Here is a 12500-nt window from a genome sequence, read left to right as displayed (position 1 = left end):
TCTAGTCTGCACCAGCAGCCGAAAAAAATCAGCGGCAGCCATTTAAAGATGTTGTCAAAGGGAATTATAAGCGTGTTCTCTCCTCCTCCTCCTCCTCCTCCCCCCTCCTCACCTGGGGAGCAGCAGTGGGAGCTACAGGAGGAGGTCAGATGATGTTTCCTCAGTTCGATTTATTGTACTTTCAAATCATTTTAGGTTTTGTTTTTGGAGAACAGATCTTGACACATAAAAAATAAATAAAACGAATCGTCTCGTCTATTCCTGGAAAGCAGCTTTAAAAAAAAAAAAAAAACTGACTCCGAGGTCGCGGCGAGCCCGAGACCTCCTCGTGAGCACCGCGTGTCACAATTTGTCGTCAATTTGATGCAGGTGACTTTTTTTTTTTTGTGCTTTCTTTCTCGGCTTTGACAAGAATACAAGAACGCAGCTTCACCGCTGATTACTTGAAATCCCGTCAGATTGTTTTTGAGATGTTTATTTATCTGAAAACGGATAAATTTAACATCGCGCACGTCAGAATAAACGAGCAGAGACAGGACGTTAAAAAATAACTGCGTTTATAACTTCCCGCAGAGAAAAGGTTTAATTTTTCTACAGATTTTTTTTTTTCACGTTTTATTTTTTTAAAACCACAACTTCTTCATAACGGATGTTTTTCAACTGTCTAAAAGATTGTAAACGAGCCTTCAAACTAAATTTAAGACGACTGCACATCTTTCAGAGTGAAGCCGAATCACTCATCAGAAGCTCCTGTTTGCGGCGTGCTCATCGATTTGCGGACGGTTTATTCTGACGTTCGAGAAAACTTAGAAATGGAAAAAATCTCAAGCAAGTTCTGGATTCACTCAGAGACAATTTGATCGAAGCAGATTTATGGACAATGTTTCAGGATGGAGAAGAGAAGACGATGGTGTCGATGGAAGTGTATCGCCCTGAATCCCCAAAAAATACCTGTACAGTTGGTGGTGCCAATTCTCCATTTATGTCTTCAAACCACAGAAGAAGAAGAAGGAGGAGGAGGAGGAGGACGAGGAGGAGGAGGAAGAGGAGCAACGAGACAACATCATTAAAAGAGTAAAATGCACAGACTGTTTCTAAAAGAGTTCGTAGCTTCAGGTCTGTAAAATGGTTCTGATCCAGAAGTGTCTTCAGCTGCAATACCAGCGAGTGCCACTAGAGGTCGGCTCCAAAAAGCCTCCGGCTCCATAGACTCCCATTCAACTTCTCTCATCAAATCCAAAGTGAATAAAATGTGTCCATCAGTTATCTCGGTGTTGTTAGCTAAAGTCACTCCTTCTTCTTAGTTTTCTGGAGGTCCATCTGAAAATAATCCCTCATTCATTAGAAAAGAAGATTCAAGAAGACCTGTTTTTGGGGGCGTGTCTGTTTGATTGACATAAAAAATAACATTCCAAAAAGGACTTTTGATGCAAATAACTTGCTAAAAATGTAGCTTATTTTAATTTTCTACAACCACGAGTGTCGTCGGTTTGAAGAAGCAGCGGAGGATCTCGACAGGATGCACAAACTCGGACGCTCATCTTCTCACCGTGTGATTTATAAACACTTCACTTAAAAAACCACGAGCGGGAGGAAGTAGATACCTGGGACTCATCAAGGAGATGAACCACCCTCCCCCCACCACACACACACACACACACACACACACACACACACACACACACACACACACACACACACACACACACACACACACACACACAGAGGTTATTACCACAGAAGAAGAGCAGCTCGGCTGCACCATCAGCAGCAGCGTCGGTTTGATCCCTGACGGGGGAACAGCAGCATTATTAGCGTGGTGGGTTATTTAACGTGTAATAGAAACTGAAAGGAAGCTGGAGCTCCTATAAACACATCCTGTGAATATTCAAAGATTAAAAGTCAAACAGACTGGGTTTTTTACGCGTTCCTCACGGCGGCTGTTTGACGGAGATTTCAAAATAAAAGGACGTATATCTCTTGTATTTTTTGAGTCTCCCAGAAGATGACAGCTGATCAAAAACACAACAACGCACACGGAGACACAACGATGAATCACTAAAACCATCTTCACTAACAACAGGTTTCACCGATCGATGTGCAGCAGAGCCGCCTGGATCTTTATCGCGCCTTTGATCCGCATCGGACAAACACAGCTGATCAATACGAGTCTCACAAACGTACCGAGACAAAAAAAAGAGGCAAAGAAGCTGCAGACGGGAGATTTTCTTTTTTTTCTTTTTTGAAAAAGGTGTGATTGTTTTGTTTTTTTGTTTTTTTCTGCTGCTGATTACGTTAAAGCTGCAGCTCAGAGAGAAAAAAAAAAACACCAAAAGATGAAAAGTTTAGTTTTGTGGTTTTTTAAGTTCGACTAAAAACTCTCTTAACAATAAATGTGTCAAAATGTGTTGGTATGTTTTTGGTTGTTAGGTTTGGTTGGTGTTGTTTCTCCAGTGTTTATATTCTTGGAGATCTTTGAGACTCTTCAGTCAGAACATGATTTAGTTTTTCCTCATCACGTCGTTCTTTTCTAATTTCTCCGTCGGAATCCGATGACGTACTTTAGCTTTCCTCACCGCGAACGTCTCGGCGTCACCGTTCACGACGGCTCCACATCTGGACGGCTCCACGTCGCCACATCTGGACGGCTCCACGTCTCCACATCTGGACGGCTCCACGTCTCCACATCTGGCCGTTTGTCTTCCGGAGATGCTTCCTGCGACTCGGAGGCCGTGAACGGGACTCGAACCGGCGTCCTCGGTGCTCGCGGGCCCTCTCGCTCCTGCAGTCGCCTCCCCGGCAGCTTTTCACTCTTTCTACGCGGCCGTCGGCTTTCAAACAGCCTTTCAGAAGCGAGAGATGTGACTCGATCTCATCACCTCTAAACCCGTCTGCTTTTGCTGATTGAGCCATTGAGGCTTTGCGAGCGAGTAAGAGCTTTTTCAAGTTTTTCCTTTCCATGCTGCCTCTTGATTGTCAAATCCAAAATGCGGCGCGGCTTCGGTGCAGCTGCTCGGCAGCGAGCTGCTGCTTCGCGTCGCCTCGACTTTCTTTTCCTTCAGCTTTTTCACGACTTCCACCACATGTGAGCTTTGAAAAACACGCTCGCAAATTAAGAGTTCTGAAAGGAAACTTGAACTCGTGACCTCGAGTTCTTCAGCCGAGCTCTCGGCCCATTCAGCCACTGAGTCTAATTATTTTTGAGTGTATTTTCTTTCCTCCTTCGGATGCCGCCACTTAAATTACAGCCACACATTTACTGTCGGCGTATAAAGAACTGGATTCAAACCTCTTCACAAATTAGCGAACAAACCGGTGAACAGCTTTTTCTTCCATCAACTGGAGGATGCTTCAGCTCATCTGGGTTATTCTGAAGTCTGTCGGTGCTCGGCCGCCCAACAAAAACCTCCCACCTAAAGGGTCTTCCAGACATCTGGCTTATTTTTGGGAGTTTTTTTTTGTTTGAGTCACGTCTTTGTTGGACGAGTGTGTTGACAATCACGGGGGATCGGACTCCAGGTCGAGAGCCTCCCAAATGGATTTACACAATAACACACGGATTGATTGTGTTTTATTATTGTGTCACGCACCAACGACGTATCTTCTGCCCCGAAACGCTCACGAGAAACCGTTTACAACTCGAACCAGAGCCGGAAGAACAAGAAAAAACCTTCAAGTGATTCCAAACAAATAAACCGTCCTGACATTTTGTTCCGACCTTTGGGAACAAAGGACACCGATTTATAAATATTAAAGCTTCGCGAGCGTTAAATTCTTTCAATGTCGATGAATCAGAACATTTGACGTCACATGTTCTTTATTCATTTATTCAACTTCTCCCGAATCCCATAATTTCACACAATCTGAAGTGCGAAGCAGGTTCAACATGTCCAGGATGACTTTCCCGTTATCTGGTTTAAACTAAACTTTACAAACGTGATCGAACCAAGAGGTCAAACCAAGCTGAGTTTATAACTCGCTAACTCAACTAACTCAACACAAAAGGAGGCGGGGCTTGCAGCATCCGTCCAATCACAAACCTAGATCTAGTACATCTGACTCTAAATACTTTAGATTAATTTGATGATGAGATTCGGATTTATTGGCGAGTAAGTTTCCGCAAACAAGGAATTTGTCTCTGAAACAATCAAACACTGAAAAAGATAAAAATACAACAAAAAACTGCAAGTGGTATATAAATAAACGCAATCTTAACAGTATGAGCTGCATACTTAAAATTGCATTAATGTAGCTGTTGCATCTATTTATGTGTATCGTTGCTTGTTTTTGAAAATACATGTGACACGCACGTCATTAGTTGTTTCATTAGTCAAATGAATGAATGAATTAATGCCAATCAAGGACATTTAAAGACAACAATGTAATAAATGCCGGAGGTTTAAAAGGGCCGTTAATGAATCCTAAAAGCAGGAGATGAGACGGGAGTCGTGAGAAACAGCCGATGAGGCTGAGTTTGACTAACGAGCGACGACGAGCGCTCGGAGGGGCAGAAACTCCTCCTCACCTGGCAACCGGCGACGCAACAGGAGGAGAAAGTAGGGCAGCGTCCAAAAATACAAACGGGACTAATGTTTTCTCCCAAACTACTTCATCTACCCAAAAAAAAAAAAAGAAAAGCGCTCGGCCGAAGATTCGCTCCCTCGGGACGCCGCGTCTCGTTTCCCCGACCGAGATGTTTCCGCCAGAGTTTTTGGACCAACTGCTGCGTTACGACCTCATCACAGCCTCCGTTTACATTTTCATTCATTCTTTATTTTATTTTATTCATTTAGTTCCTCGTCTCTCAGACCGAAGCCTGAACATTAACCACTAGCGGAGGTTAATGAGAGAGAAGGTGACGACTGTGTTAACGTCTGTTTTTCACCCGTAGAGCGAAAAAGAGTTTCGGTTGAAGGAGAAATCAATTTTCCACCTCCGGTTTTCCACCTGGAGCTCCGCCGCTCCTCCTCGTGCACTCTGACATTTCCAAACATGACCCGAAGGCAGCGCGAGAAAAGAGGAATCTGTCCATCGATTATTAAAGGTCAAAACAACCAAAAGTGTAATCCCTAAAAAAAGACTTATATTTCCAGACATTTATTGAGTCCGTATCTGCCGAGACCTCGTGTGATGTCTGCAACGACGCCGGTCAGCGACGCTCCGAACCGCAGAGCGCTCGGCGAGCTCAAAGCTCCTCCGACGGGCCGTTAAATCTGTCTGAGATACGAGCGGTTAAATATAACCTGAAGATATTTAAGGGATATTACACCAGATGTTGTGACATCTAAACTGCAACGACTACAAGATGTGAAAAAGATTTGGTGAATTGAAGTTGATTTATGAAGTAATGATGATCCAAAATGAAGCTGGGTTGCAGCTTGCTAACTGTGACTCCGCCCACCTGTCAATCAAAGCAGCTCCGCCTTTAATTCCACACAACTTTAGGCCCGAATACAATTTACACGGTGATTAATATAAGAAATTCAAACAGCTGGCATGAACCATTTTATGTACCAGGCTGTAAATGTGTTTATTTATGCTGTACACTTCTTCCGAAACCAGATTAAACCAAGTCTGAAACCAGATTAAACCAAGTCTGAAACCAGTCCAAAGTCCATCTAAAAGTAATGTAAAACTGGGTTCAAAAACCGATCCTCAGTCCAAAATCCCTCTCGAAACAACTCCAAAGCTGGTTTAAAAAGCATGAAATCAAACCTTTTCAAACCGCGTTCAAAACCACATCTGACACCAGTTTAAAGTGAGTCCAAAACCAGTTCTAGTCCAGTTTAAAACCAGTTCTAAATGAGTCCAAAGTCCATCTAGAAATGGTGTAAAATGGTGCTCAAAAACTGGTCCAAAACAACATCTGAAACCAGTTCAAACCAAGTCCCAAAAAAAAGCCGTTGCCATGACAGCAGACGATGCCTCAAACCTGGACGTTGCTGCGAGAGAAGCTCCAGATTCTGAGAAGGACGCTTCACGCATCTCGTCACGTAACTCCGGTTCTATGAAGAAGAGATGAAAACATTTGGCAGCAGTATTTTATTCATTTATTTATTTTTCTGTTTTTAGCGCAGGCAGATGACTCAACATCTGTTCCACATCTAAGCTGCAGCTTTGAACATTGGGAGGCGGAGTTTACGTTTTTTTGGGGAGATTAACAAAGAACATACAGTGCGATGCGCACAATACGTATTTGTGTCGGAGCGTGTGTGTGTTTTGCGTGACCTCTCCGCTGTCGTCACGACTCCTCAGATTTCCCAGAGGCCTCGTGGAGCTGAATACCGCCATTGTTCCCGAGAGTTTTTTGTAGTTTTCTCTGCATATAAAACCATCAATAACTCGGCGTATTTATTGTTCAAAGCTCGCTGCACTGCAAAAAAATAAAAAAATAATCGGTTTGTTTATTCGTGTTTGTCTTTTAAGTGAGGCAGAAGCGCTCGTTTTCCCGCGTCTCCGCCTCGACTCGGCTCGTTTCGGGCGTTAGCGCGGATGAAGTGTCGACATCCTGCGATCAGGCGGTTCGTGCGCGACTCCTTTTTTTTGAAATACACCCACTTCACCGAGGAATGAGTTCCTGAAACGATTTGTGATGCAATTAAAGAGGGAAATGAGTTCTCCCTGCCGGTTTGTTTCAACGCTCGACGAGACCACTTTACTTTGTTCTCTTCTTTAAAAATAACCAAAAACAAAATCCACATTAAGAATCAAAATGAAACAAAAGGAGGAAATCTGAGACTTGTTTTAACATAAATACAGAAGAAATGATTCTTTCATTTAGTTTTCTAACAGTTTTACTTCTGAGTGCAGCGATTCTTCGATGTGAAGATATTTAGTGTGATTATATCACATTTCCAAGTATTCTGATAAAAACAATTTTGCTTGTAGAAAAACCGTGAAGTTCCTGTCACATAAAATCTCTTAAAGCTACAACATCTCGATTTTACATTTTAATTTTGTTTTAACAGATTCAACAAATAAGATTTTGGAGTTCCTCGACTTCAGGACATCTTCCTCCCTCACCGTTCAGTCGTGTGACGTTTCACTCAGTTCGTTTTGTCGTCATTTTCTTTGTTTACTTTTAAGAAACATCTTAAACGTAACTTTTGACTTTATGAGAAATAACTACATATTTTTCGCTTTATTTTGAAGTTATCTTTCTTTCCTTCATTTCTATGTATTTTTTGAACAAAATAAAAACACAAGCTGCTGGATTTTGTTTCCAGCTGTATTCATTCTTAATGCTAAGCTAAGCTAACCGGGTTAGTCGTGTCAATCTTCACGTGTGTTTCCAAAAAATGTCTGCAAAACGTCTATTAGTCACTAATTAAACATATTCTGTTTACATCTTCAGAGCCTCGTTGACTTTGTTGTGAAGTTCAAAGACTAAAAATACTTTTTGAGTCGGTGAGTGACACGTTGATCACCGACTCTCCGACCGCACCTGAAAGCCTTGAAATGAGAATTCTTCTCCAAAAAAAAAAGGCATCAAAATCCTGCAACTGCAAAATGTTTTAATGAGACGATTGAAGTCGTGCATGAGGAGTTCGGCAGGATTATTTATCTTTGATGAGAAAATAGAAGATTTAAGCACAGAAAATTATGAAATTATGACAATTTTAAACTTCCTTTGTTGCACTAAAACCAGAAAACGAGTTTGTTTGCAGCGCACTCAAGACAGACAAATATTAATTAATACATATTAACAGATATGTTTCTGTTATTGAATCAGGTTTGATATCTGAGGCGACTGTGCATCTGCGTTTGTGCGCCAGCCAATAGGAACGCCTCGTCTCTAAGAGGAGCCCTGATTGGCTGAAAGTGTCCGTCACGGTACAGATTTTTTAAAGCCTGAAATCCAGAGACATTTACTTTAAAAACGTTACTTAAACTCCTCCAGAAAACATTTAAAACACATAAAGGATGGACTGAAAAATGAAAAAAAAAAAAAAAAAAAATCTCCTTAAACAAAAATCCAATTTGATTTCTGCTTTTTTTTTTTGGTGTGTTTACTTTTGATCGCATCCCGTCGTGACCTCGACGCAACCAGCTTTCATCAAGAAGTCCAAAAATAACCGTTTCATAGAAACCGCTTCATTCGCGATGTTGTCAACAACAAATGATTATCCAGTCGGAGTCCCCCCCCCCCCCCCGCCTCTCACATCACTTAAAACTGGTCGTTATTTTTTAGAGTGCAGGCAGCGCGCGAGGCTTCGCATTCATCATCAGAAGGATTTCAATACGCACCAGTGTTGGTTTTGTGTCTGACAAGCTGCTCGCGGCCCGTAAACTCCGGAGTCATGAAAGCGGCCGGACAAACGGTCCGTTTGTGGATTCGAGCCGTCAAACGAGGACACGGCGTCCTCGCGCTTTCTCTGACATCACCGCTCCTCCCGTGGTCGAATCTGGGCAGACGAAGGTCGACGAAGGTCGAACGTGATCCCTGAGATACGGAGGCGGCGACGCATCTTCGAGTGTCCTTAAAAGAAAAAACATTTTTTTAATTCCTCCCAATTCTCTTTCTTGGATAAAAAACAAAACACATTCCTCATTTTTCTCTTCTGTTTTCTGAGTCCAGGTTTGATGCTGATGATGCGGTTCCAGTTAAAAGAGTTTACTGCTGCTGAACGGACGCTTCGATATCTTTAAATGTAACTCGGACGTTTTTTAGCGGAATCAGTTGAAAGAAGAAAAAAAGATCAAAAAAACAAGCGATGTCAAAAAATGTAAGAAAAAAAAGAGGCAACGAAGAGGAAGAGAAAAATTAAGAGAACAAAAGAAGACATGAAAAGCAGAAAAATAAAGAGACCAGAATAAAAAAAAATATTACACGAAAAAAAAAGGACGAGATGGACGAGAAAACCGACATGAGGTTCGTAAAAGAGGAAGAAATATTTAACAAAGGAGGAGGAAGAGGAGGATGTTCATCCGAAGCCCAAAAAACATAATCAAACAGTGACATTTTCAAATATAAGAAATATAAAGCAGGTCTGGGTCTGAAAAATGAAGCCAATGCCCTAAAGCTGCAATACCAGCGAGTGCCACTAGAGGTCGGCTCCAAAAAGCCTCCGGCTCCATAGACTCCCATTCAACTTCTCTCATCAAATCCAAAGTGAATAAAATGTGTCCATCAGTTATCTCGGTGTTGTTAGCTAAAGTCACTCCTTCTTCTTAGTTTTCTGGAGGTCCATCTGAAAATAATCCCTCATTCATTAGAAAAGAAGATTCAAGAAGACCTGGTTTTGGGGGCGTGTCTGTTTGATTGACAGGCCTGCGGTGCAGTCAGGTCTCTGGTATGTGTGGGTGGGGCTTAGTGCCCTCAGCTCCACATTCAGGTAAAGGTTTCTAGCTGGAAATCAAACTGAACATGTTGTTGTTTAATGATCCGAATCTTAATCTGCTGCTTCCTGTTTTTTTCCTACTGAACCTGTTTAGTTTCTCCGGTGAGTGAAACTTCATCTGTGTGTAAAACCATGTCACCAGATCTGGTTCTGCTCTTCTGTTTGTCTGCACCATCAACTGATTTAACAGATATTAATAACAAGAGGGAGAAAAAAATTAATAAAACAGGAATCACGAGTGTTTAACAGGATTCTCAGAGCTGCTTCTGAAATGTTTAACGAACAAACTGAGACGTTCCTGACAAACTTTTTTGGATCTGGTTCAACCTGTCGGCAGAGATGAGCTGGAACATTTCAATACCACACACACACACACACACACACACACACACACACACACACACACACACACACACACACACACACACACACACACACACACACACACAAAAACACACACACACACACACACACACACACACACACACACACACACACACACACACACACACACACACACACACACACACACACACACACACACACACACACACACACACACACACACACACACACACACACACACACACACACACACACACACACACACACACACACACACACACACACACACACACACACACACACACACACACACACACACACACACACACACACACACACACACACACACACACACACACACACACACACACACACACACACACACACACACACACACACACACACACACACACACACACACACACACACACACACACACACACACACACACACACACACACACACACACACACACACACACACACACACACACACACACACACACACACACACACACACACACACACACACACACACACACACACACACACACACACACACACACACACACACACACACACACACACACACACACACACACACACACACACACACACACACACACACACACACACACACACACACACACACACACACACACACACACACACACACACACACACACACACACACACACACACACACACACACACACACACACACACACACACACACACACACACACACACACACACACACACACACACACACACACACACACACACACACACACACACACACACACACACACACACACACACACACACACACACACACACACACACACACACACACACACACACACACACACACACACACACACACACACACACACACACACACACTCACACACACACACACACACACACACACACACACACACACACACACACACACACACACACTCACACACACACACACACACACACACACACACACACACACACACACACACACACACACACACACACACACACACACACACACACACACACACACACACACACACACACACACACACACACACACACACACACACACACACACACACACACACACACACACACACACACACACACACACACACACACACACACACACACACACACACACACACACACACACACACACACACACACACACACACACACACACACACACACACACACACACACACACACACACACACACACACACACACTCACACACACACACACACACACACACACACACACACACACACACACACACACACACACACACACACACACACACACACACACACACACACACACACACACACACACATTAAAGCACTGAAATGAGTCACCTGTCTGCATCGAGTGCTCTTCCAGCCTCACCAGGCAGGAAGTTTTTGTTCTGACTTAACTGTGTGGTGTTTTTATTTATTTATTTTTTTTAATCGCTACGCCAACAGGAAGTGATTAACGAAAAAAGTTGAGCGAGCCGAACTCACCGGCCGTTAAAATCCTTTTCTGCCTTTTTGCCGTTTCATCTCAGGACCGGTTGAGTCGGTGCTTCAAGCTGCCACAACATTCCTCCTGCAGCTGGAAGAAGAAAAACAGACTTTGTAGATAATCTTGTAAATAGGGAGTTGAAATCGTGATAACATGAAGGTCAGTTTGCTTCCAACAGTTTGAAGGACGTTGACTTCTCGCGTCTTTTCTGTGTTTGTGGTGAAGAGAAAAACGAGCGGATCGATTTGTTTCCCGCTCCGAAAAAACAGCAAAAAGCATTGAGCTGATATGACTTCAAAAGAAAAGTCTTTTGTCATCTGCCATGATGAAGTTCGGAGGTCTTTTAATATGAAAAATTAAAATCCTGATATCAAAAGCAAGTCGGGTACAATAAACTAAAGTAAACAAAGCTTCAGATATCAGTCCGGGGAGACAAAAGTTATCCTTCAGCCGGAGATGTGAAAAATAAAAAAATAAAAACTCCTGTTCAGTTTTGGTCAAAACTAAATATGAACGTTTATTCATGGACAACTGATTTAATGGTTGTGGTTTTTTGTTGTTGTTTGGATGCAATTTATTCGTCTTTCAAGTGAAAACATTGTTCAGCGAGTAGAGATTCAACAAGTATTTCAATCAGGAGAATCTAGAATAAAGTTTCAGTCACTCAGATGGTAAAAGTCCAGCTGTAATACACAAAAATACATCTCGCAGACAATTCAAAATAAAACAAAAATGGAAAAATTCACAATTAAATCAAGGATATAAAAACACAAGCAAAACACACATTTAAACCAAGAAAGACCTAAAAGCTAAATAAAATAACAAACATATAAATCAATAGGAAATTTGCAAAAATAGAGCGCAAAGTTCTTAATAATTGAAAGAAAAGACTCAAAAAATCATTAAAATCCTGTAAATAAAATGCAGAAGGTTTCTGATTTCTGTTGATGAAAGTGTTGGATGGTTCGTGTTCACCGATTGAAGCAGAATAAATGTTTTCTTCGTGTGTTACCAGGTTGAAGTTGCTAACGCGCCCGCGTCGTGTTGATTATGGACGACCGGTCTGTTGGCAGAACGTCTGCAAACACACCTGATCGACGTGAGGACGAGAGGTCAACGTTCTGAAATGGTTTTACCGCTGGAAGAGTTTGTAGTATAAAGTTTCTCACTCTGGGTTCTCAGTCAGCTCCGCCCCCTCGCCCAAATATGGTCACTTCTGGCGCCCAAAAAAACCCAAGATGGTGACGGGGTGAATTCGTGCAGTCTGATCCTGACA

This window comes from Brachyistius frenatus, unplaced genomic scaffold, assembly GCF_029030835.1.
Source record: "Brachyistius frenatus isolate BFR_SWC_R1_liver_20210118 unplaced genomic scaffold, ASM2903083v1 Contig_91, whole genome shotgun sequence".
In the NCBI taxonomy this organism is placed as follows: domain Eukaryota; kingdom Metazoa; phylum Chordata; class Actinopteri; family Embiotocidae; genus Brachyistius; species Brachyistius frenatus.
Note: the sequence above shows the minus strand (reverse complement) of the source record.